Source organism: Phyllopteryx taeniolatus, chromosome 8 (assembly GCF_024500385.1).
Source record: "Phyllopteryx taeniolatus isolate TA_2022b chromosome 8, UOR_Ptae_1.2, whole genome shotgun sequence".
Taxonomy (NCBI): Eukaryota; Metazoa; Chordata; class Actinopteri; order Syngnathiformes; family Syngnathidae; genus Phyllopteryx; species Phyllopteryx taeniolatus.
Window position 1 is genome coordinate 17,588,348 of NC_084509.1, and position 26,733 is coordinate 17,615,080.

The 26,733-nt window shown below is 41.5% G+C and overlaps 1 protein-coding gene across 2 annotated transcripts in view; it reads left to right on the forward strand.

The window, feature by feature from the left end:
• Window positions 1-26,733, forward strand: part of lsamp (limbic system associated membrane protein) — a 333,574-nt gene that overhangs the window by 67,977 nt on the left and 238,864 nt on the right. The window contains exon 1 of one of the 2 annotated variants that reach the window (XM_061780944.1): window positions 12,241-13,600. The exons of the other annotated variant lie outside the window; for it this stretch is intronic. The gene's annotated coding sequence lies outside the window, so the exon portion shown is untranslated. Of the gene's footprint in view, window positions 1-12,240; window positions 13,601-26,733 lie in introns of those variants that run through there. 2 annotated transcript variants of the gene reach the window in all.

Below are 26,733 nucleotides of genomic sequence, written 5' to 3' on the forward strand. Positions count from 1 at the left end.
GAGGCTGGTGAGGCGAAGTGCGACCTTGCTGTAGTTGCGGATGAAGTGGCGGTAGAAATTGGCGAATCCGAGGAAACGTTGGAGTTCTTTCCGGGTGGTAGGAATGGGCCAGTCAAAGATTGCTTCGATCTTGGCGGGGTCTGGTTGCAAATGTCCTTTGGCAATGATGTAGCCTAAAAAATGTACGGAGGAGAGGTGGAATTATCATTTTTCGGGTTTGACATACAGGCGGTTTTCAAGGAGGTGCTAGAGGACTTGGCGTACATGACTGCGGTGTTCTTCGGGGGAGCAAGAGAAAATTAGGATGTCGTCCAAGTACACAAAAACAAACCAGTTGAACATTTCACGAAGAACGTCATTGATTAAGGATTGGAAGACTGCGGTTGGCTAATCCCAAAGGGATGAACAACTATTCAAAGTGTCTGAGAAGGGTATTGAAAGCAATTTTCCATTCATCCCCCTCTCGGAAACGGATGAGGCGGTAGGCATTTCGTACGTCCAATTTGGTGAATATCTCAGCGTCACAGAGGGGTTCAAAAGAGTGGTCGATGAGGGGTGATTTATTTTTAATAGTGATGTCATTGAGTCCACGGTAATCTATGCAGGGGTGTAGAGTGGTATATTTTTTTCTCAACAAAGAAGAAGCCACCTCCTACCGGAGATGAGGAAGGTCAAATGAGTCCGGAAGCCAGAGAGTCACGGATATAGTCCTCCGTTGCTTTTTTCTCAGGGCGGAAAATGTTGAAGAGGCAGCTGGCGGGAAGAGGGTGCCCCGGCAGCAGATTAATTGCGCAGTCATATGTGCGGTGGGGGGGGCAGAGAAATGGCAGGTCTTTATTGAACACCGGAGAGAGATCATGATATTCTTTGGGGACTCAGGAGAGGTCAAGTGGTGTGGCAGAGGGTGGTGGTTTACAGAAGGGCGGTATCGCAGAGAGCAGCAGTGTGGGCTCCATCCAGTTATTGCTAAGTGCGTCCAGTCTATGACAGGGTTATGTTGTCAGGGCCAGGGAATTCCGAGGACTAATGGGGTCTCAGGGAAAGGGATAACAAAAAGGGAGATGTTCTCACTGTGATTTCCAGAAATCAGCAAGGTGCATTGCACTGTTTGGTGGGTGACAGGGGATATGACTCGGCCATCCAGGGCTGTGACTTTCTTGGGAGACATGAGTGGTTGGAGAGGGAGTTGGAGCTGATGTGCTAAACCTTCATGAATAAAGTTATCATCTACACCGGAATCAATAAGAGCCATTATGGGTCTCTTGTGAGCGGAACCTAGAATGCAAGACGGGACGGTCATACGGGAGGGAGAACTTGAGGAAATGGTGGTTTGGCTCACCACGGCGCTCTCGGAAGGTGGTGAGCCTGGTCTTTTAGGTCGCAGGGGGCAAGTTGCACTGAAATGACCTGATTGACCGCAATAAATGCACAGCCGCTGGATAACACGACGCTGACGTTCCTGGGGATCTATACGGGGGTTACCACTGTGTATGGGTGCATCAGGTGCAGTAGGGGTTGACGAATGGGCAGTTCAGCACCAGTTTGAGAAACTTTATAGCCGTCATACTGGTTCACAACACAGTACAATTTACGCTATTATTGGCAGATTTCCCTGAAAGAGGATCAGTTCTTGACAAACGTCAAGACAGCTGCTACCACCACTTAAAAAAACACCTAACTCTTTGGGCAAACATTTGGGTAAAGTAAGGGAAAGTATATCCACAGAGCTGCACTGGAACTTAGTGTTCATCAGATGCTCTGGAGAGTGATAAAGCTTTACCCTTATTGACTTCATGGTGTTCAGAGGCTTTAAGCGGAATATCATGATGTTCCACAAACTGAAGTCGGTATGGGTAAAGCTTTGTGCAGATAGACTTTCCTTGGCTTTGTGCTAAAGCCTGCTGTAGGAGTTTGGTGTTTTCATCAGTTGGGGTAGCTTCTCAAATTCGTGATGAACTGCAATAGAGGACAGGGAAAAAAAGATGAAGAAATGATATTCTTGCAAAAAATTGCAACGCATGAGTGGTCCAATGTTGATGGCCTCGTCTTTCCGAATTATACATGAAATGGATACAAAAATTTGACTTTTGGGACACCCTGTATAACAATGCCTCAGGTTTTATGTTAAGTAAGTTGATTTTGCAGAACAAAATATTAGCTTTGGATTACAATGGGCCGAAAAACACTATTCATTACAAAAGATTAATAAAAAAGATTTTAGCAGATTAACATTAACAGAGCTTTAAGTGACACCTGGAGATTGTGCCCTCATTGACCGTAATTCATTGCTGAAAGCATTTGCATAACTAATCAAAGGTTACTGCACACCTGACAAAGGTAGATGCTAAAAATGTTCATACAAATCAACTGCAAGATTCAAACTTGGCTTGAAATGGTGGCATTAATCACTAATAGCCTCCACACTTTCAAGCTAGTGGTGTCGCACACTTTATGGACAGAAAGCACTTTGACGTATTTCCTCAAAGCATGAAAGTATTAATTTCATTATAAAATAACTTGTAGCACAATGGATTGTGTGACAGTGAGGAATGCTACTGTTTTGTTATTGGGGCAATACATCAATATATCATGAGAAAAGATGAAATCATTCTCTCCACATTAACCACAATGCAATGCAGTCAGAAGGAGATAGTGGAGAAGGCACACCGTGTCTTTTCACCACAGACTTGTTGTTTTGTTATGCAACCTTCCATTCTCCACACTCAATTAGGACATAGGTCATGGGGTTCATGGCCTTGATTTTAATGGTAACAAATGCTTCTGTGGGTTTTTACTGAGATGTTGAACTACGCTGTCATTTTTGTACTGCAGCAGGGTGCCATGATGGATGTTTTTGGTTGAAGTATACCCTATCATATGGTGGTGATGGGGAAGTGTGGGGGGGGATCTTGCTGCACAATATTTCAGAATGAGTTGTTTAAGGCTGTAGTGAGCAAATATTTAAAATTGATTAAATGTGTAGCACGATGATGTGATATGATATGTATCATATACTGTATGTGTCATCATCATACCAGGATGCTGGTTTTCCTGTAACGGAGCAGAAAGGTTTTTCCCCGCTGTAATACTGCAGTCCTGTGGTTGGATCTTTAAACTGGTTGACCTTGTTTGGATTTGTTGTTTGTGTTGGTTTTGCCATAAGTTACATATTAATGTTCTTAGCAGTGATGAAGTGGAAATTAGTTAAAAACAATGAAACACAAACTCACTAACTGTAAAGTCCCTGGAAAGAGAAAACAAATGTCTTTTAAATTTCACACACCACAGAGAAGTGTTGTTCAAAATCCTACCAAATTTGAATGTTTAAAACAAAATCACCAAGTATGTAAAATTAGGCTTCAAAATCGTGAAAAATCAAGCTGTTCTTTCTTCTTTGTTGTGGGCTTGTCAGCTGAATGCGCTGAAATCATGCCCACGAAAATCAAAAAACAGCTGAAAAATGGATGCTACTTTGTCTTGCATCTTTCTTATGCCTACACATAAGTACATGTTTGAGCTGGTGTTCATTTTAACAGCAAAGTTTGATTTAGTTTTAGTCAAGTTGTAGTTGACGAAATACCAAAAACTGCATTAGATTTAGTCGACTAAAATAAAGAGTGTGTAAAAGGTATTATATAAGCGTTCCCTTCACTTTCTTAAAGTAATTACGTTCACCTAGGGCAGCGGTTTTCAAAGTGTGTTTCAAGTAGCTGTGATAGGCGAGCTGTCTCTAGTGGGACATTTATTTATTTATTTAACCTGGCTGCAGAAAGCAGAGTAAAATAAAGAGCATGAAAAAAAACTGAAATAAATGTTAAAAATGCATTATGTTACAGTGGTTTAAACTTTTATTTTTCCCCTAGTACAGTAGAAAAAGTGACTTTCAAGTTCCATACATTTGCAATCAATCTTTCAGAACTGTTTTCAAATATTGATTCAGGTACAATTTAAAGTTAACTTTTATGTGCAATACATTTTTATTGAATCATTTAAGTACAATTCATTTTTGTCTCTATTTAAGCAGTGTCTTATTGTTTACACCATGCGTAATGTTACAGTGGTTTACAATATTAAATGCAGCTTCTCAGAATACAACCCCTGCCATGTTTTTGATGAAATGCACTTCTGTATTTTAATGTTGGTGATAAGGGTGGTAATTTTATTTTCCTAGGTGGTTCTTTGGTGTAAAATGTTTGCAACCACTGACAGAGATGAAATGAAAACCCTATGAATTAATAAGGAATGTTGAGGTATAACTATAAAATTCACAAAAAGAACACTGACCTAACTTGTTATTTGGACCAAACAATTATTTACCAGTAACACTGTAAAATCAGCAGTGCCATTAGTGAAAAAAGGAAAACATTTGAGTGCACAAACTGTACTGCCATCAGGTCTGCTCTCACTGAATCAGTGAAACTCAAGTATTAAAAACAATATATATATTAACCTGTCGTCTCTGGCACTGTGGCACCGATAATAGATAATTACACAAACACGCATCATAACATGGATATACAGTATTAGCCACCGATCCACAAAGTGATATATCATAGCTTTCGTTGGAAACAAATGCAAATGGAAAATTTATTTATATAGCACATTTCATTCACAAGGTAACTCAGTGTGCTTTACATGATTAAAAGCATTTCAAAATAAAGAGCAAAATACATAAAAAAAGAAACAAACAAAAAAAACAGCAGGACAGTAACTGGACTAACAGATTAATATACATATATAATATCTAATGTATTTTTTTTTTAAATAAATGCTGCAAAAAGCCCCCCACAAAACAAGCTAAGTGTTTACCCTTCATTTAGGCCAGGGTGAAAAAAGTCATTTTTGTTGTGGGCTACATCATAGTTATGGCTTCCCTCAGAGGGCTGTTATGACTGTGAACCCATATACTTGCAAATGAATTATCACCTCACACACACTGTGTGTGAGAAGAGAGAGAGAGCGATCCCGCCCCCGCCTGTATGGAGGTTGCATGTTCTCCCCGTGCCTGCGTGGGTTTTCTCCGGGTACTCCCGTTTCCTCCCACATCCCAAAAACATGCATGGTGGGTTAATTGAAGACTAAATTCCCCGTAGGTGTGAATGTGTGCGCGAATGGTTGTTTGTTTCTATGTGCCCTGCGATTGGCTGGCGACCAGTTCAGGGTGTACCCCGCCTCTAGCCCGAAAGATAGCTGGGATAGGCTCCAGCACGCCCGTGACCCTAGTGAGGAGAAGCGGTACAGATGGATGGATGGATAATAATGGATAGATAATTTGAAATCAGAAGCCGATAAAACAATATTTGTCAACTTTAATATTATTACATTTCTTTTGAAGGGGAGATTGGCAATAAAAGATGCTTGCAATATCTCACCATTATTAATTAAGGATAATTTGGAACATGAAGTCGATGCAAAGGATTTGCTTTTGCGGGCCACATAAAATGATTTGGAGCACCAGATGTGGCCCCCTGGCCATGAGTTCGACGCCTGTGATTTAAACTGACCATAAATTATGCTGATGTCACACATGGGGGTGCTTAGAATCTCAAAGTTTCGTGTGATTTTCGGTATATGTTTATGGAAAATGCTTGTTGAACTCTAAATTGTACAACCCTTGCCACATTCAGCTTGAAAGTTTCCACTGCTGTGGTACGCTTATGTGAATAAAGTTAAATACATCCCAATTGCACTCCCACACAGTAATAATCCAATGTGTATATTTTAAATTAAAATAATTAATTGGAATTGTGCATCTGCCTTTCATGATATGTAAAACCTCCCTCCCTTGGTTGTTGACAGTTGACAGATGACACTATTTTCCCTCTGTCTCCACGGGTCTCTAGATGTTAATTATTGTGACTACATGGAAATAGGAAGGTTATAGGCTCTATATACCTTTGTGAAGTTCAGCTTATGCTTTGCTACCTGTGTGTCCAGTTTATTAATTATTATTAATGCCTTTATTTTCCTTTGTTGCTTTGTAGTTTTTAAGTGCCTTATTCCAGCCAATGGCAACGCTGATAGATGCAAATCATATGGCAGAGAAAGGAATGAATGTGTCACGAGTTGATCCAGACGGGACCCAAGAGCAGTGATGAAAAGTTTTATTGAACAAAGGGGAACGGAGATGGTCCTTGAGATATGCTGGCGGGTTGTTGAGGCATGGAACGCGTGGCAGGTGGTGGCGAGGACAGGCGGCTAGCTTTATTTCGTGGATGCGAGGAACACGGAGGGAACACTGAGGACAAGGAGAGACACAGGTCAGAGAGGACACAAGGAATTGAGTACGCTTACGTGGAGATGTGGTACCGCAAGAGAGCGTTAATAATAATTCTGGCAGGCTTTTATGCAGGTGATGATGAGGCATGATGATGACATGTGCGCGGCCGAGATGGTGCTGATTACTGTGAAGAGAGAGAGGGAGGGAGCAAGAGAGGGCGAGAGGGGCGCAAAGCGCCACCAGGCTCCAACAAAAAGGACTGCAGGGCACCGCTCATGACAGAATGGTCACTAAACGGAACATTATCATTTCCATCATCTCTTTTCCAGATAGGCTCCACTGTGCGGGCACCTGGGTTTCATCTCTCTGGTGGGTCTTCTGGAGATTTTTTTTCAGACCCCAGTGGACTAGAGTGAGTCTAGTATGTCAGGGCAGTGTGTTTCTGGGTTACAATGCCTCCTCTGGGACACACTCCCAACTGTTAGTCCATACTTTCTGAAGGAAGACAAATGAAGATAGAATGAGATGTGGGCAGGAAAGTTTGCGTATTTCAAAGATTCCTGAATGTTAAAGATTTGATTCTGCTGTCTGATTACACACATACTGTATTATATTGTTTCTCAGGTTGGAGATGTCTTCTTTTATTATAGTTGCTCCACCTGTCCCCACATCCCAGATGGATGCTGTTCAGCTGCTTAATGATGCCAGATTTCCCACATGGGCTCTGGCTAGAGCAGCTGTTTATGTGCAGTGACAGTTTTGTAGAAACACTGACACACTTGCCTGCACATGCCTTCTTTATACTGTAGCGCCATGTAATTACACAAACATGGCACCGTTGACAGCTCAAATTAGGCCCATTATAACTTGTAATAAGAAGTGGTGATGATGATGATGATGATGATGATGTAAAGGTGAAGCGAAATACATTTTTGTGATAAAATGTGTTGTGCATTATGTTGTCCAACTGGTCTGACAACAGCTAAAAAAATCCTTCCATCCATCCATTTTTCGTACCGCTTATCCTCACCAGGGTTGCGGGCGTGCCGGAGTCCATCCCAGCTAACTTCGAGCGAGACCAACAACAAACAACCATTCGCAGTCACATTCACACGACGGGCAATTTAGAGTCTTCAATTAACCTACCACGCATGTTTTGGGGATGTGAAAGGAAACCGGAGTACCCGGAGAAAACCCACACAGGCACGGGGAGAACATGGAAACTCCACACAGGCGGAGCAGGGATTTGAACTCCAGTCCTCAGAACTGTGAGGCAGATGTGCTCACCAGTCATTCTCCGTACCGCCAGCTAATAAAATTCCACTGTCTTTATCATTCAATTCCTATACATTGTATATGGTAAATTTAGAGATTGTGGAGGGATGGAGTTATACAATGAATTAAATATGTATTATACCTCAGTTGTGATTTTAATTACAAGTTGCACACATTTACATACAACCCCAATTCCAATGAAGTTGGGACGTTGTGTTAAACATAAATAAAAACAGAATACTATGATTTGCAAATCATGTTCAACCTATATTTAATTGAATACACTACAAAGACAAGATATTTAATGTTCAAACTGATAAACTTTATTGTTTTTAGCAAATAATCATTTACTTAAATTTTATGGCTGCAACACGTTCCAAAAAATCTGCGACAGGTGGCAAAAGAGACTGAGAAAGTTGAGGAATGCTCATCAAACACCTGTTTCTGTTCTGTGGTCCAAGGAGTCCACATTTCAAATTGTTTTTGGAAATTGTGGACATCGTGTCCTCCGGGCCAAAGAGGAAAAGAACCACCTGTTATGGACGCAAAGTTCAAAAGCCAGCATCTGTGATGGTATGGGGCTGTGTTATTGCCAATGGCATGGGTAACTTACACATCTGTGAAGGCACCATTAATGCTGAAAGGTACATACAGGTTTTGGAGAAACATATGCTGCCATCCAAGCAACATCTTTTTCATGGACGCCCCTGCTTATTTCAGCAAGACAATGCCAAACCACATTCTGCACGTGTTACAACAGCGTGGCTTTGTAGTTAAAGAGTGCGGGTACTCGACTGGCCTGCATGCAGTCCAGACCTGTGTACCATTGAAAATGTGTAGCACATTATGAAGTGTAAAATACGACAACGGAGACCCCGGACTGTTGAACAGCTAAAGCTGTACATCAAGCAAGAATGGGAAAGAATTCCACCTACAAAGCTTCAACAATTAGTGTCCTCAGTTCCCAAACGTTTATTGAATGTTGTTAAAAGAGAAGGTGATGTAACACAGTGATAAACATGACCGTGTCCCAGCTTTTTTGGAATGTGTTGCAGCCATAAAATTCTAAGTTAATTATTTGCGAAAAACAATAAAGTTGATCAGTTTGAACATTAAATATATTGTCTTTGTAGTGTATTCAATTAAATATAGGTTGAACATGATTTGCAAATCATTGTATTCTGTTTTTATTTATGTTTAACACAACGTCCCAACTTCATTGGAATTGGGGTTGTACAATGGAAAATTGACTATAACACCACTGGCCTGCTAATTTACTTAATATTGCTCTCACAGTGAGTTTCTCCACCCAAAACTTCACAGGGAGTTCACAAAACATGCAAACACTATCATGTCCCCACACTAAATTGTTATTTCGGGGCTTTGGTGATGAAGTGCTGCCTCCACGAGTTCTAATCACGGCACGAAAAAGTGGCTTTGCCCAGGCGCAATTGTGATTATGATTATCTCCGCCACTGACTGCAGCTGAGAGTGAGTCTCAGGGTCCTATTTCCGTGACTGATGTAGAACTCTGCACCAGGGGCCGGTGAAACAGGTGTTGGTAATATTGTACCCCGGCGAATCTGTGTATGGGCAGGCTGCGCCACTGGGGGTGTGTCTACAGCCGAATTTGTTCACCGCTAATCAAAGCGGCTCATATCATTCCCTTTAAATGGAGTGCTATGACAGTCTCGCATGAAGACATCGCTGCCTGCACCGGCAGTTACACGTGGTCGGAGCAGGCGTCAGTTTAGATCGACTTTCATCCACCAATTGTCACTCCACCAAGCACATCTCCAAGGTCACACCCTTGCTGCGCCAGACCGCCCAGCTTGGTGGAGACCTCTCTGCCAAATTCAGCGGTCATGAACAGGAAGGAAAATGCTGAGGCAGATACAATTTCAGACACGTCACTGTCAATGATATGATGAAGTACTGGTATCAGGAAAATAGAACAAAAACTGATTAAAGTTGCCCCTGACAACTAAGTGAACAGTTTGACATACAGCATAATGGCAATATGTTTTTTTGTTGTCTCTCTGAACTTCTGATTGGTCAAGTAACTTGTTTACATGTTCTTGTTCAAAAATGTACTTTTATATGTCTGACAGTTGTGTGTTCAAATGCAATCATTCAGTCACATACAAATGAGACGAATACCACTGAAGTGTACTGACTTCTGCTTGCAGCCCACATTCGTTTTTAGATGTGAGGAGGATGTTTGAGGTGTGTTGGGAGCCAGAGGGACTGTAGGCCATTTCTTTTACAAACACAGAACTATGTAGTGTGAAATTGCCAAGTGCTGTCTGTTTAACTACACTGTGACTTTGAGACCTGTATCCATGGTGACTCAATCTTGGTAGCGAGCAGTTACCCCAACCACCAAGGAACATGTGTTTCATGGACTGACATTGTATTTTGTGGCTGGCTACCTTTTGTACCTCCTTTCTTTAGTGAGCGGATTGACATCAAACAGACTGTTGGCTTCAAACATGTCAGGGATTTATTTACAATAAATCAGCCATCATTTTCCCATGTCTTGTCCTCAATAGTTTTGCAGGTAACTGGAGCCATTTGGGCAAGAGGTGTACACCCTGGACTTGTCGCCAGTCAATCGCAGGACAGATACTGTATAGACAACCGCTCACACTCACATTCACACTAATAAGCAATTTAAAGTCCCTTAATTAACCAAAGAAATGTGTTTTTTTGCAAATATGGGAGGAAACCTGAAATAACCGACTGTGAGGCAGGTGTGCTAACCGCTATAACACCGTACTACCACATCATAAAAAAAATATATTTTGTGTCTTTTGCTGTCTCTTGTTTTAGTTAAGTTATATTGTTTGTACCGTAGACGTCATGTGTATGTGTGATTCATAACGCTCAATAATGACACACGTAATAATAACAGCTACTCATTTTAAAGACATGACACCTCGAAGTTCTATAAATAAATAATGCTGGTCCCGTGTAATGCACGAAAATGTACCTTCAAGTAAAGTGGACCAAAGAAATCACCTTCCCATAAACATCCCAAATTATATTTCAGAGGCTGAAACCTAATAAGTTTCCTGCTTGTGAAAATTAACCACACAAGGGGGAGGTGGAGATATTATTATTTTTATTTATAATATGTTATTAATGTGACATATCCTTAAGAGGGGTGCAACACTTCACTTCTCTCACAGTGGCATGTTTGGCTACGTCAAGCAGTTTTAGTTTGCGCTTCTCATTCCCTGATGAGAAGAGTCAATTTATCGTCTTATGAGTGGAGTTTGCATTTATTAAATTTTAATTGCTGTATATGCTCACACTGGTGTGCTCGTTGAGAGATACAGATGCATTTGTCTCTGAAGTCACTTGTAAACTGGGTACCTTATAGTCAAAACATGCTCTGTAATAAGATTTACAGGTTATGCAGCTTTGTGAGTTAATGAAGGACTGATGGCGCTACACCTTCACTTGTTCCCATTAGAATGCACTCTGTGTTGTCATGAGTAGGAAGTGTTCCCTTGCCAAAACCTCCCACTCATCTTATGCAATAGAAGGAAATCTACTGATTAAAAGTCTGTCAGCTGCACAAGGTTTCATTGATGTTCTATCTATCTATCTATCTATCTATCTATCTATCTATCTATCTATCTATCTATCTATCTATCTGTCTATCTGTCTTTCTATCTATCTATCTATCTATCTATCTATCTATCTATCTATCTATCTATCTATCTATCTATCTATCTATCTATCTATCTAGCTGTCTAGTCTAGCTGTCTTATCTCTCTGTCCATCTGTCCGTCCATCCATTCAATCTTGTCTAATACACTTTGTATTTCCTTCCTTTACCTCCCGTGTTTTTTGAGCGCAAAGGAGTGTAACCTTGAGCATGTTTCTAGCATAAATGCAGGAAGTACTTTCTTATTCAGTGTGTGTGCTGCAGTAATGTCTGTCACAGCTCATTTCCCACTAGCATAGGAAATGCAATCTGACACACAGCTCAGGATAAACACAAGTGTGTGTTTGTGTTTAAGCATGTGCGCATGCATGTGTGTCTGGCATGTGTGTGTATCTCCTGTCCTAAACATACCTCTTAGTCAAGTATTTGTGATACTTATTTTCAATTCAAATTTATAGCCCTGCTAGTACCGCTATAGTTACCACCATAGCGCATAAACTAAATTTCAGTATTATCAATCAACTCAACTGAGGATTAACAGGTATCATGTATATGCATTGATAAATGGCAGACTTTTCTTGTACAGCCAAAGCCTGCTGCACATCGCGCAATACGGCCGAACCAGACGTTGAATGGACCATCGCAAAAAAAAAAAAAAAGACGGCAACTCAGACCAGCACATTGAGCAATTTGATCTACAGATGCCCTGCAACGTTAAACTGCGAGTCTGTAGAGGCTTTTGAGGCGCCAACTACCAGAGGTGGGACCAAGTCTGTGCTTTGCAAGTCACAAGTAGGTCTCAAGTCTTTTCCCTCAAGTCTCGAGTCAAGTCCTAAATCGAGACAGGCAAGTCCCGAGTGAAGTTGCAAGTCCGAAACTTTGAATTTTGAGTCATTTCAAGTCATTTTAACAACAAAGTAATAATATATTTTAATGCATATATTTATATTTATTTATTTATGAATACCAATATTAATCTAATATATATTTATATATTTAATATATTTTAAAACACATAATATCAAAACAGTCACTGATGGTGTAGTGGTACACTCGCCTGACTTTGGTGCAGGCAGCGTGGGTTCAGTTCCCACTCAGTGACGGTGTGAATGTGAGTGCGAATGGTTGTCCGTGTCTATATGTGCTCTGCGACTGACTGGCGACCAGTTCAGGGTGTAGTCCGCTTTTTGCCCGAAGTCAGCTGGGATAGGCTGCAGCGTCCCGTGACCCTAACCAGGATAAGCGGTGTTGAAAATGGTGGATGGATATTATCAAAACAAATTTGATAAAAAAGTTCAGTGAAGAAAACTACATGGCTGATCAAAATTTTTGCACCTTCAAAGCCAGTCTTCAAGAGGGGGCTTAGTTTTTGCCCCTTCAAAGCCGATCGATAGTCCATTTTCATTTATTCTATGAAAATGCTGTGCTTGTACTTACATTTTCTCACTTTATTTGTAAAGTGAGGTTAAACAGACCTGTCAAAAATGAGAATTTGCTGAGGACAGCATGCGAACGTAAAGGGGGAGGTTTGCGCGTGAAGGAGGACGCTAAAGGCACACCCCCAGTAGGTATATAGCGCCGGTCAAGCCAGCCTCCACTTGTAAAGTAGCAATCAAGCCAGCCGCCCCTAATTTTGTTTTGTTCATAAGATTCAAATTAACTTTGCTGGTTGCATTCCTTAACTAAAGAGCAGTGACGTCCGTATTATTGGGAAGCTTTTATTTTGAAGATGGCTTTCGCCGCGAGTTGGCGACCTATTACCGTAATGCCTAGTATGAACAAAATTAGGCGCGGCTGACTTGACCGCTACTTTATGAGTGGAGGCTGGCTTGACCCCAGTCAAAAACGGCACCTAGGAAGAGACACGCTTACGAAGCACAGTTTAAACTGCAAGCTATCAGTTACGCGGTGGAACATGGGAATCGAGCAGCCGCGAGAGAATTCAAGATAAAGGAATCCATGGTGGAGGAGGCAGGAAACGAGCTTCGTCAAGTCAAGAAGACGAAGTTGAGTCTCCGTGGAAAAAAAGAAAAACAAAACGTGGAAACAAGGCGAGGTGGCCGAGTTGGAAGACCAGCTTGAGCAATGGATTAATGAACTCCAACCGCTGGACATCGGTGTAAACAGGGCGTTCAAAGTGAAGTTGCGAGCGGCGTGGGAGCCATGGATGACAGATACTAAGACTAGGAGGCAGCCCCAGGCGAGTTACGCCACAATTTGTGAATGGAATGTGGATGCTTGCACTAACGTGTCTGCTTACACTGTTGTTTGAGCTTTTCGTAAAAGCATCATTTCTGAGGAGCCGCACGGCAACGAGACTGACTCGAACCTGGCGTGTTTGATTGAGAACTTGCCCAGCTGTTCATTTCGGATACAGAACATGTGGACTTCGATGGATTTGTGGATGAGGATTGATAAAAAAAAATAACGTGAGTACATTGCTAAATACTTCAATAAAGTACAACCGAACTCAGTTTTGCTCCCGCTGCCTTTTTAAAAACATTGTTTTAGCGTGCATGCATGCTACCGTATGTTTTAAGCTAGCATGTGTTTTACCATGCCTGCGCCCAATAATACGGTGCACCTTATGTATGTGTTAAATACAGAAATAGACCCCGTAACTGAGACTGCGCCTTTTAATACGGTGCGCCTTATGGTCGTGAAAATACGGTATCTCACTGACATTCTATTGAATAATCAAGAACACTGTATTAGGATAAAATATAATTTTGCTTGGTTCAAGAGCAATTATGAATACACAAGAGATGAAGAGACATTTCACTTGATGAACGACCAATTGGTTTCCTCTTAGAAAATCAACAGTATTTTTCATAAATTGACATTGTGTATATATACGAAGCAGGAAACTGTGGATATAGCAGGAAACTGCATTTCTTTTCTGCAAACACAAAAAAATATATATATAAATTGATTTCAACTTAAGCATGGCATTTCTTGTGAGTATCAAAAACATAAGGCATTAAATAAAAAAAGGAAGAGAAGTTTGTGGTATCTCAGTCAGAACACTAGGGGGCACTACGTAAAATATACTGTAATACGTCAAAAAGAGACGAAGAAGGAAAGGACACGAAGAAAAATGTAGCTTAATGTCGACTAGAAATGCTAGCTGTGCATTGAAATAAAGTGAATAAAAAAAGAAATACAAGACTGACACTGATACGCTGACTAAACCAGTCTGTAATGGACAAGAAGCCCAGGGAGCACACGAACGGCCTGCTGATACTTACTAGCTGCTTATGCTAACGAGAACAATCATACCTTACGTCAAACCGTGGAATTCCCACAGTGCAATCTGCATTTTTGTTTGTTTCCAATAATTAACGTAAATGTCCCTATTGTTATGTTAATTGTCGCTCTTTTTTCTGTGTATGTTACCACCGCTTTATGGAATGTGTACCTTAAATAACTCACATTTATTGTTTATTTATTTTATTTTTTTTAAATGAAACCATTACTTTAGGTAGTGTGGGAAAGTGTGACATCCTGGTCAATTCCTAGTGATGGGCAGGGTAGTTCTTTTGACTGTACTGAATCATTAGAATCCGTTCTTTAAAAAGATTTGTTTGAAAGATTCATTCAATGAATCATTCAAGTGCTTCCTCACTCAGTTAATGATCCATCCCTGAGGTTCACGTTCACTCAACATGTTCATCGAAGGACTATGGGTTCTTGCTGTCCTGTATTGTAAACTAGGAAAGGTGGGGAGATAAAAAAAAAAAGAGAGAAAAACTTAAGATAAATTATCAAATACCTATCTCTCTCAGCAAGCTCTCGAACACCCGGCTTCGGTTGTGAATCGTGAACATGCGTGCAGCGAGCTCAGCTACCGAACATCCTTCCGTGTCCTCTTACGTTCAGTTAGGCTCTCGCCGGTCGGCGTGACTTTTCTGCATTGCACCTTCTCTCTCACCTTACGGTTATTGTCATTTGATTAGTGTAAAGCGTCTTTGAGTATCATGAGAAGCGCTATATATATATATGATGATGATGATTATTGTTAAATAAAAAGCTTTAATAATTGCATTGGAGACACAGAGGGAATGATATGTATGTGTACGTATATACATTTATTATTAATTTACATTTATTTTAAATGTGTGCTTGTTTTCATGTGCTTGACTGACTCAACATTAGCTGTTAGCTTGAAGAAACGGCTGCTAGTATAAGCTATCCCCGCGAGTATGTAAGGACTTGCGGTTAAAATCACTCATGAGTACCTTCACTGCGTAGTACGTTGCTCCTTGTGCAAACAAATCACTCATTGTACTAGTACATCGCTCCTTAGCGGATCACAAACGAAGAAGTTCAACGAACGAATCACTCGTGTGTAACGGATCGCGAACGAAGATCAACGAACGAATCACTCTTCGGTTCTTCAGTACACCAGTACATTCAGTTCAATTCGGTCCCTCCCCTGAATGAATCACTCTTCAGTTCTTCAGTACACCAGTACATTCAGTTCAATTAGGTCCCTCCCCTGAACGAATCACTCTTCAGTTCTTCACTACACCAGTACATTTAATTCACTTAAGTCCTCCCCTGAACGAATCACTCTTCAGTTTTTCAGTACACCAGTACATTCAGTTCACTTAAGTCCCTTCCTCGAACGAATCCCTCTTCAGTTCTTCAGTACACCAGTACATTCAGTTCACTTAATTCCCTTTCCCGAACGAATCACTCTTCAGTTCTTCAGTACACCATTACATTCAGTTCACTTAAGTCCCTCCCCCGAACAAATCACTCTTCGGTTCTTCAGTACACCACTACACCAGTACATTCAGTGCACGGCGCTGCCTGATGCTGGCTGCTCCTTGGTCATTCGCCGAAGTGAGTGACAACACTGGCGAATCGCAAATCATATGGGAATAGATTTAATGAAGTCCTGACACACACCCCCCAACTCCTCCCGCTACACGCTGGTTGCTCATTGGTCATTCGCCGAAGATTCAGAAGTGAGTAACAGAACGCTTCAGCAGTTCGGTTACCGCTCCCAGCCGGGTGGCGGCCAAGCTCAAGGAACGAATCATTTCATAAGCTAAACAGAAATGTATTGGTGGCGTGTGTGAAAGAATTTTGATTGGCTGTAATCTGTGATGGTGCTACTTCGTTCAACGGTGATTCAAAATTTTAATCGCTGAAAAACTAGTAACGGCGTAATCGGCTGCTTTGTGTCCGGCAGGCATCAGTGTAGTGACTCTGACCCAGTTGCCAGAAACCCCCCCCCCCACCCCACCTTGATAAACTGCATTCCTCCAAGCGGCCCTGCTGTGAGACTGCCCCAAGAAGACGCCTAGTGGACCCTAAACTAATTAACATCTACCCTCGAAGTCTGAACTCCCATGCATCAAAGGCCATCAGATGTTTCCACTGGATCACCTGTCTTGGAATAGGAACAATTGCGGGGACAAGGCGTCGAGAGGAACTCCAAAGCCGAACCAGGGGGAGTCTTAATTGATGTTTCACCAAAGGATAAATGTCTGTTTTGATATTTCACGAACTCTGCAGAAATATTCCAACTTTATGCCTTGATGTCTGTGTCAGTGTGTCAACTTTACAAGCGCAATTGCGAGATTTTGAGAATTGTTGTCTTGATTTGACTCCAAGCAGCATGAGATGTGATTTGAATCATAAGCAGTTGATTTGCCAAAACTAAATTATAAACAGTCAGTCCGATATGCTTGACCTCTGAGTAAAGTGAGTACCAAGTTGAGGTTATTTTATATTAATATATAATTTTAAACACATTTTATCAAATTTGTAGACAAGATTCAAACTGATGGCTGGGGTCTCCTCCAGGGTCCCCCATCCCTCTTGGACACGCCCCGCCCCCGGGGTATTTAACTCTTAACTCCCGTCTTCTGAGCTCTCTCGTGTTTTTGTGCTCTTGTGTTTTTTTCCTCTGGCTTCTTAGCTCTTCATTTTCTGGCTGGCACCTAGCCACAGGCTGGCCTCGGCCACACCTCCCCCCTGCCCTTTCTTTGTTCGGGCACACGGCTTGGTAACCGCGAGCCTTGGGGATGGAGATCCGGCTCCCTAGCCTCCGTGGACCCCCGCTGCGAAGCCTCCTGAACAGTTTCTGTTCGGCTCCCAGCCAAGCGTGAGATCTCCGAACTTGCATCGGGGAAAGCAGGCGGGGAGAGAGACGGTCATATTCTCCCAAGGAGGCATGACAAACAACCATTTTTCGTCTTCTGCCTCTTTTGTTTTTTGTTTTATTTTTCTACATCTTTTTCGTCTTCAACCAAATCTGTCTCCTTGCTTCCTGTGACGTGCCCAGAGAGAGACCACCACCCACCAGCTTGAACCTACGCTCGTGAGAAGACACTGCAAGTGGGCCAGATTGTACAATATTGGTGCCTAATAATTTCGGTGTAGCTCCAGACAAAATCTCAACTTTGTCCTCTCTCTCTCTCTCTCTCGTCCGGAATGATGCGTTAAACGCTCGCATTTTCCACTTTAGTCCAACACACGATGTTATAGTTCCCTTTTTGTACCCCTATTTTCCTTCTTTTTGCCATTATTAGTGTTATTTTCTTTCTTTAGTTATACCCCTTTGTAGGTTTCCCTCTAGATCCCTTGTAGATGTCATTAAATATATCATAAAATTCCACTCTTGGTTGTATTTTGTGTGTGTTCTGAGTTTAAGTAAACCTCTGTCATCTAGAACTCAACATTTCATAAAGTGTAGCAACCTTCAGATTATGAGACTGATAAAAAGGTTTGTCGTCACTTTCCTTAAATTTTATACACATAAAAAGAGACGTGGTGCCCCATTAATAGATAAACTAGCCTGATTTATAACGCTGTAAGTTAAAGCTACGCTAAACAGGAAGTAACGCAGGCGTCGCTTCCGGCTTGATCTTTTCCCAAATTAATTACATCTTTAGTTAACCCTCATATACTCTACATATGGATACCTGTTTTATGGTATGAAGGGAACAACATTGTGTGCATCCTGTCCTTCATTTTCAGTCTTCCGTCACGTATAATGAAGTAGCTGTTTTTGGTCTTTTCAAAGAGAAGGAAACAATTGTTACAGTCAATACCTAACGCCCCCACAAATGTTTGGGTGAAATCTACTGATTATATTCAACCTTAAGGATGAGCTGAATAGAATCTTTCACCTCATTACTTCTTTCATTCTGCTTTACATGCACTTCAGCTGAGCCATCTTCAGTGCCATTTTAGCGGTACAGTGACCTACATTAGGCTGATAAATCCTGTCGATTAGGGGTGGTGGGTGAGTGTGGAGGAGAGGATTTGAAATCTTCCTACACCATCACATCTGACACAGAATGTCATTTTAATCAGTCAGTCACAGCCTGAGCCTCCCCTCTTTAACCTCCTCACCCTTTCACTTTTTCTTTATCCATGGATCTTTCACTTTAAATGCAAAACCAATATAGTAAAATATAGCACGAGCAGAACTCATATTAAATTGTCTTCTTATAGCTGTCAGTTTTGGCCTGCACCGTTATATTAAACATCTACTGGCTCACTGCATTAAGCGGCCATGGTTATTTATTAAGGGTGACATTCAATCCTTAAATATGTAACTCCACAAAGTTTATATGTGAGTTTTTATATACTGACCAGATATTACAGGAACTGTCTGGATGATTTAAATGACGCTTCGTGTAAATATGTGGCGTGTTGTTTATGTTCATAGCCCACTACAGGACAAGGTTAGTGACATTTTGTCTTTGTCAAGTAGTGTTCTTTTTAATCAGTATTATATTCAAATTCCATCCATCAAATTCATTTTGCAATTTTAGTTATTACTTTTTTTCAGTTCGTTGTATGAAAAAAAAACAGATTTAACTATTTTGGCAAATACTAAAGCTAATCTGGTATTTATTAGTCCTTCCCTTTCCATTTCACCAGCCCAAGACTCAACAGGGCATGAAGGAACCGATTAATATTTGAGGGACAGAACCCTTTTAACAACTCTCAGGTGATTTCAATATACTGTACATATGCATAGCACCCAAAATTCACTTACTAGAGACTTTATATCCTGCCTTGGCATTTTAGGACTGCAACAGTTCATCAATATTCCCACTCAGAATAAATGTCCTGGATTTCCTCTGCTGCTTCTTCCTTCGTTGCTCCTCACTGTATCTCCAGACCATCTAGCCTCTTTTGTTTTTGGCATTCAGCTGTACATCTCCTATCTCTGGAACTCACTTCACTATCGCTCTGTAATGTCGACTCACTACATATATTTTAAAAACAAATAGTTTTTTTTTTAGATTTGCATACTCCATCTGACAGGAAATTAATATTAACTAGGTATCTGAAAAAATTAATATACCAAATATTTGAGTGATTTAGATGAACTAATTTATTAACTGAAATTAACTTCTTTTTACAATTTTTTGAGGTGAAATTAATTTATTTTTACTAAATGTATGGATGATATTGATTTGCATAAACACATTTGATGGGTGAAATTGAGGCTACCACCACCCCAGTCTGCCAATCCAGAGGCACTGTCCCCGATGTCCACGCGATGTTGCAGAGGCGTATCAACCAGGACAGCCCCACAACATCCAGCGCCTTTAGGATCTCCGGATGAATCTCATCCACCCCCGGGGCCTTGCCACTACGGGGCTTTTTAACCATCCCGGGGACCTCAACCCCAGATATAGGAGAGCCCGCCTCAGAGACCCCAGACTCTGCTTCCTCATGGGAAGGCATGTTGGTGGAATTGAGGAGGTCTTCGAAGTATTCTCCCCACCGCCTCACAACGTCCCGAGTCGAGGTCAGCAGTGCCTCATCCTCACTATCCTCACGCGTCCGGGCAAGGGAAACCTCGATCCATTTGTTTCTTTCTTCGTAGGGGTTTTTGGAGCCGTGCTTTGTCTGGTCCTTCACCTAGGACCTGTTTTCCATGGGTGACCCTACCAGGGGCGTGAAACCCCAGACAACTTAGCTCCTAGGATCACTGAGACACACAAACCCCTCCACTACAATAAGGTGACGGCTCAAGGAGGGGTCAAAAGTGTACCTCAGCAGGATTCCCTGCATATGTCAAACCAATTGTGCACAATGAGCACCACACAAGCTTTTGGAAAGTTACTAAGTGCGGTCAGGATCTTTGTTGTGTCTATCACAATTCCAACATCCTCTGTACCTTCTGACAGATTATTCTGTACCAGATATGCATCCCTTGTACAGCAAAGTTCAGTGTGTGTGTGTGTGTGTGTGTGAGAGAGAGAGAGAGAGAGAGACATAGAGAGAGCGAGAGAGATTCTTTTCAATTTACACTCTTGATTGACAGATTCCCCAAGGTACAACATCAAACACTTGATGTCAATGTCGCTTGTTAGGTTGATGGTAGGATTGCTTGTAGCCTGAAATATTAATTGATATTATTCAAGGCCATGGCACGGTTTTTATAACTAGAAGGCTAAGACTTATAGAAACCATTGTCAATGATCCTCTATGTGCTGTCTAAGAGAGCATTCTTATGAAACTTATGTTTTAAATGAGGTTTTCAGAGAACCAAACCCTATCCAGTCTAACTCTATTTACAGACCACATTAAAAAACGACAGGGTAACACAAAGTGCTATACAATTTTTCTAAAACATACAGGTTGTAAAACTAGGTAACATTACAAAGGATGAAAACAATAAGACATAACAACCAATAAAACACTAAATATTATAGCACTAAATAAATAAATGCATGAATAAAACACAAAGCTCGCAACTCTTTATTCATGGTCAGGAAATGCCCAAGAGAAGGAGATTTTAGTAGAGCAAATATGACTCCAAAAAGTCACTGGTCCAGGAAACGAAATGTCTAGAAAATCAAAACATTTTCAATGTTATGTTTATCATTGCACATATAGTGAGCTGGTAGGTGAGTTTTGACACCTTTGGACAAATTAGTTTCTTCCCTGTTTTTATTTTGGATGGTAAAATATGCTGATAGATGCTGGTGGAACCACTCGTCATTACAGGACAAGGTCAAATGAATGCAGTCATGAATTTGATGATTTGGGGGATTATGTACCAATCTTTGTCGGGCCGGATTGAAATAGTCAGCGGGCCGGATGTGGCCCGCGGGCCGTAGTTTGCCCACCACTGCCCTACACTGGTCCCCAAACAGTCGCAGGGCACATACTGTAGACAAACAACCAGTTGCACTCACATAAAAACACGCAAACATAGGGAAGAACATGCTAACTCCAGGCGGCACGGTGGCCGACTGGTTAGAGCGTCAGCCTCACAGTTCTGAGGACGCGGGTTCAATCCCCGGCCCCGCCTGTGTGGAGTTTGCATGTTCTCCCCGTGCCTGCGTGGGTTTTCTCCGGGTACTCCGGTTTCCTCCCACATCCCAAAAACATGCATGAATTGGAGACTCTAAATTGCCCGTAGGCATGACTCTGAGCGCGAATGGTTGTTTGTTCCTATGTGCCCTGCGATTGGCTGGCAACCAGTTCAGGGTGTACCCCGCCTCCTGCCCGATGACAGCTGGGATAGGCTCCAGCACGCCCGCGACCCTAGTGAGGAGAAGCGGCTCAGAAAATGGATGGATGGATGCTAACTCCACACAAGAAGGCCAAAAACTCACAATGCCCGATAACAATTGGGACCATTAATTATCAGGCAATATTGGGAAAATATGACGTCACTGACCGGTCCTATATCAAAAAACTAGACCGATCACAAGAGCCGTCTCATTCAATGGTGTGCTGGTCACCAGCAGCTGCTGTTGCATTGGCTTGTGACAGTCATGGATATTTTGACAAAAGTTCTTTACCTACAACACCAAAAATAGTCAATATCCAAGTAAATTACCATGTGATCTCCAGCATTTGTTGAAATTGCGATCGTCCAGTGACTTTAACTAACTACAACACTCACAAGCGTCTAGTACCCTCGGAGCGCAGCGCTCGGCAAAACCCAGGGGCATACAAAGCAGCAAACTTGCGTAGCAGCCAACAGAGGAGCAAGCGGGGCTGCTTAATCAGACCCAAAAACGCAGTTATCAGGACAGACTAACAGCTAAGCTAAAAGATAACTAATAATTAATATCAAAACACACACGAGCCCACCTTTGTTCGGCAGGACAAACGTGACCGAGCATCCACTAATGATGCAGATTGGCATCAACCCCCCCACTCCCCTTCCCAGCACTCTTTGGCCAGCCACAAATTTCACTGTCTTTCAGTACACATTTACATGAATGATCGCTTATTCTTATAGTGTTTAAACTGATCCTACTCTCCCCGCCAATCCCCAAACCTTCTCGACCAGCCACAAACTTTGTCTTTAAATACACGTTAATATGAATGATCGTCCGTTCTTATATTGTTTAAAATAAAAAACATCAATATTTGAACCTGAGTAATATTCAAATATTTTAGTATTGATTGCATAATAACAAGGCATATCATCTCAATTTCATTGTACTTGTGTGCCCAAATGAAACTCACCTCAACATACATTGAGCACAAGTTGCCCCCATATGGCACTAAAGCAATACTGTTATTGCTTTGGCCTGAGGACAACAACAGCAGGTAGGTGAGTTCAGCGAGTAATGGAGGTTAAAAAAACAAAAAACAACAAAAAAAAAACAAAAGCTGAACTGGCGTTCATTGTAGTACATTTATACTGCAAGTGACAGATCCTATTCTGCACTTTGGAGGCCTTGAACACCATGAAAGGGTCATTACATGTCTATAGAACTACTTTATTATTGTATTATATTGGTATTCATGCACGAAACAAAATATATGCCTGACTTTTTTATCCTAAAAGGAGAGATTTATTTGTTATTTATTTATTTTTGTTTACCTCAGTAAAAGGTTTTTCGGTTGTGGTGACTTCTCTCCTGGCCTTGACTGAATAGGCAAATTGAAATTTAACACGGACATGCAGAAATTCTTTCCAAGTCTTGTAAATAATAAAATGTACCGGTACACAAATATGAATGGGTGACCATGTAAAGGGTCCTTATTGTTAACATATAGTGAAAACAGAAGCTAACACTGCTTGGTATGAAAAGTTCCCCAACTACAGTTAGGTTTTTACTTAACCTATTTAGTATTGGATTGATAACAACGATAATGGAATATTGTTTGTTTCGTAGTGTTATTTTATTGGGAAATGTATCCAATTCGAAAACTGCTGCACTGGCAGATTAGTTCTATCTTTGCAAAATTACAACCAGGCACAAAACAGCTGTGTACATTTGCATAATCCTTTTTTCCTTTATTGGGTCACATGCAATCGATATAACCCCGCATCCGCTTCACACACAGACACACAAGTATGCATGCATGCATACACACACATGCACACGCACGCACACACACCCACACGCACACACACTCAAACATGATGCACGAAAGATGCTTGAAGCCTTACTAGCCTTGCCTTTCAGGGATCAATTTTTTTGCCCATAGGGGTCAGATACACAATTGATTTCCATCCACTACATTTTCCCACAGTTTGAACTCCCTGAAGCGGCAAATAATTTCCTCAACTACAATAGAAGGAGTAAATATCTCAACAAGGGAGTCAGGGTTTTGTTTTTTTCCACCGCAAATGTACAATAACCCCTAGCGTAGTCAATCTATTAGCCCGTAACTTCAGTTTGGTTAGTAATTTACATTGTTAAGTTAGATCTATGTCTCCATGCGTTCTAAAAAGTGTGCTCTGAAGTCTTAAAGCCTGAAGCTAACTACATTTCCCTCAGTTTCAGTCAATTATGTTCATTGACTTGTCATGTAATTGTAAAACCCAGGTAATTATGCCAGTGAAGTGAAATTCCTTGAGACACACCAAACAGAGCTTTATTGAACCACTAAAAGCCTCAGCGACAATTTGCTATGCAGTTCAGTCTATGTAGTAGCTCTCCCAAGGACCTGTAAACAAACTTTGATGTGTTGGTACAGATGGGGCTATTACTGCACAGGTGCTGCTCCACCATCTGCATTTTGCCCACAAGTACTAGAACATTTGAACAAAAAAATAATCCTCAAAAATGCCACGAGTGAAGCCGGTTTGATTTCCTGCTGATTTAATTGGAACTGTAATCAAACAGCTTGGAATAACACAAACCAAATGTAAAATCAAATCAAAGAGCCATCAGAAGGAAATGGTTTTTTCAGTGATAAGCAGTCAGAAAACATTACAAAACACAATCTGTGTGTGCAGACACATTTGCGCTAAGGAATTCTGTTTTTGCTCTCCTACGTGTTATCTTGTTTATAGGTTCAAAGTACACTATTACTTAAAGGGTGTCGTGATCAACAAGAAAGTGGACAATTGTGGTTTAGTTTGAAATTAGGTGCGCTGAGCTGTGAGCATGATGCCACTTTGCATGAAATTAAGCACATGGTCAGTGGATATCATACGAGCGAACAGACCTCAAAGAGCATAGTCAGCAGTGATGATGGTAATTCATCATCTCTTCCTTCGTGCATGTGCGTCACGCAACCTTACTTCACCCAGTCCAAGCACCAGTGCCTTGTCTTACTACAGTGGTTCATTCTAGCAAAAATCAAGATTCATTGGGATGAGGCTTGGTGCACATGGACGGTTGGATGTAAGCTAGTACTTAATGTATTTCTCTAAAATGAGAAAAAATATTGTATCGCCAGAGGAATACCTGTGTAGAAAAAAAACATGACACTGGCATTTTGAAGACATTTGAAGGGTTTACGCGTAGTGCAGTACAACTGGAACTTTCCACCTTTACCAAGAGCATTTTATGGCATGATCAGCAATACAATTAGTAGAATGTATCATCATCCCTTCAGCGCAAGCTTATTTAAAGAGCATTTCCCTTTTTTTTTTATTTGTCTCCAATAGCACATTTGCTGGTTTGGGTCTTGTTACCAGTTTTCATCTTTGAAGTTTTTATCTGCTTCACTGGAAGAGGAATCTCAAAGGGTTGACCATTTACAATGATTGAAACATTCTATGAGAGGAGTGTTTTCATGAGCCAATTTGTCAGTGGTCTCATTTTGTCTATTTTCTCTCTGCATCATTTTTTTTCTTCCTCCTTCCATCTTACCTCTGTATTTTTGTCTCCTCTTACTTGTCTGCTCCTAAGCTCATCGGATGCTGCAATTCACCAGCTAAATTGTCTCACCTCTTTTCTCGCCCCACCATATTTTCACGGCCGGAACAGTCTTGACAATCGTGCCCATTTCTGGGTGATAAACAGGCATTCATGCTCTTTTCAGCCCTGACTAATCCTCACATGAGAATCCAGCCTTGTCCCTCTTTGGCCTGCTTTGAACACATTGCCAGTCCTTCCCGCCTTGCTTTTATTTCTTAGTTCTCTACTGTGGCTCTGAGCCTCCTCACTGGTTCATTAAGTACTTTTTATTTGGCTACACAAAACCAATTCTACAACAAAAACATGTTGTGCCCACAGTCAAGCTGTGCTTTCTGTTGCTAAACCACACCAATCGGTATAAACGTGTAGTGAATGTTATAATTTGAGTCTCTAGGCACAATGATCAGCTGTCTCTCTAGATTCACTGGACTTTCCCCTCAATAGGAGTCATCATGTGGTTCAGCAATCACAGGAGCGCAGAAGAAATACATATACAGACATAAATATGAAGAAAAAAAAACTTCAAAACAGATTGTGTGAAGCTTTCGCTGATATTGTGACATTGAGTCAGTTAACTGGAATCTATGTTTAGGAAGTGAAAAATACATGATACTGTGTTCTGGTGTGTCATATAGCTTACAGTAATGTAGAATTGTATCAAAGCAGAATCATTTTCTTTTTTATAACCATGGCCAAGCTAATGTTCTTAATTTTGCAATAAAATATACATAGAATGCATCCATCCATTTTGTTCCGCTTATCCGGGGTCAGGTCACGGGGACAACAGCTTAAGCAAAGACCCAGATTTCCCTCTCCCCAGCCACTTAGTCCAGTACTTCCTTGGGGATCACGAGGCATTCCCAGGCCAGCCAGGAGATGTAGTCTCTCCAGCTTGTCCTGGGTCGTCCTTGGGGCTTCCTCTCAGTGGGACGTGCCTGGAACACCTCACCAGGGAGGCGTCCAGGGGGCATCCTAACCAGATGCTGAACCACGTCATCTGGCTGGGAGGAGCAGTGGCTCAGACACCATTATGAGGAAACTCATTTCGGCTGATTATATCTGCAATCTTGTTCTTTCGGTCACGACCCACAGCTCGTGATCATAGGTCGATAGATCAACCGGTAAATCGAGAGCTTCTCCTTTCGGGTCAGCTCCTTCTTTACCACGACAGACAGAGATACAGAGTCCGCATCCCCTTTGTGTTTGAGACATTAGATTGCTCCCAAAGCCACTGCTTCTTCTACTTTTCGTCCTTTTTCCTCACATCCAGAACACACCCTCTCATGCAGAGAAATTTATTTTGAAGTTGTTTTCATGTCAGTTGAGACATTACTGTATTTCATGGTCTGTCATGAACGGAACAAAGGACAGGACCCCAAATGCACGACTCCAATTCAAATGGACAGTTTCAAAAAGAGAGGTTTAATAAACAGGTAGAGGTCGGTACACAGGCAGGC